Raw genomic sequence first — 1,443 nt, 5'->3', positions numbered from 1 at the left:
TATATATATATATATATATATATATATATATATATATGTGTATGAACGCGATGTTATCGAAACAAAAAGAAAATAATTTCCTTTCGACGACTACGGTATTGAGAAAAAGAAGACGGCAAACGGCTTAATGAACGAGAATCTCCAAGGAGATTAAACCGGTATCGCATTATACGGGGCATTGTTCGAATATCAACAACACTTTGTACCGAAGTTCGAACCAGTATCCCATTATATACCCGAGGCGGTCGGTACAAAAATAGGGGAAAGCCATTATTATTACATTTCTAAAGAGAGAAAAATTTACCTGAGCCATCTTTTCACCCTTGGTCTTTTAAAATTTTATTACACCGTATATACATCGATCAATTAAAACGTTTCGACGCTTCGACATATATAAACCCGAGATGGCCCTAAATCGAAGATAAAGTAAACATCTATACACACACACACACACACACACACACACATATATGGAAGAAAAGAAGAGCGAAAAGGACAGACTTGCTCGTGGGATGAAACGGTCCGGAAAGAATATGACGGAGGGCCGATCGTGGGACGAAGACAGAGAGCGTCGAGCGAGGAAAGCAGAAGAGAGGAAGCAGGCAAGGTGAGAGGGAGAGGGACGAAAAGGCAGAAGGCGAAACGACAGAGGTGTACGGTCGCTGGAGCGAGAGGGCGCATGGCCTTGGCCGCTGCTGCGGGGTAATTCAGTCAAGGTTTCGGCCGATGAACTTCCTCCGACGGGAGGAAGGAGCGCCGGCCGGTAGAGGTCCGCGGCGAGTGGTGGGGAGAGGCGGCGGCCAATCAGGAGGGCGCGCGGCCCAGCGAGCGGCGACGCGATTGGCCGGGCCCGTGACGCCGGTGCGCCCGGGCCCGCAGCCGCTTGTCAGTGACCTCCAGCATTGAAAATACGATGAACTCTCTCAGGGGGGCTCTGTAAGAGCGCGCACCGGTGCGCTGTGTGTCCTCTACTACATACTAGGTAGCCAGGGCGTAGACATTGTAGATGGTCGAGGCAGGCTGGCAAGCAGGCAGCCACATCAATCCCTCCCCTCCACTCGTGAAACCGGCGTCGCTCCGAGTAAGGGCCGCACGGCCCCCAGGTAACCAACACTCGCCAGCGCCGAACTCCAGTCAGACCAACGCGAACCTCCCTCGAGCGAACACTTACTTTCACTCTCTCTTCTCCGCGCCGTTCCCATCCGTCCCGTTCTTTTCGTTCTTCCCTTGTATACCCACAGCTTCCTTCCTCCACGGCTCCTACACACTCGTCTCTCCACGCTTGTACTATATACGCGCGGTGTATAACACGGCCGAGGTGTTCGTCGGTCGCCACAGAACGCACCTGCCCTTCGTTTCGGTAGGTTCTCGGGCGGAACCGAGTACCGAGTGGTGTGATTCGTCCCCTCACGTGATCGCGATCGTGTGCTCGCTGTACGATAA

This window comes from Apis dorsata, unplaced genomic scaffold (assembly GCF_000469605.1).
Source record: "Apis dorsata unplaced genomic scaffold, Apis dorsata 1.3 scaffold_352, whole genome shotgun sequence".
NCBI lineage: Eukaryota > Metazoa > Arthropoda > Insecta > Hymenoptera > Apidae > Apis > Apis dorsata.
This window is presented reverse-complemented; position numbering follows the sequence as displayed.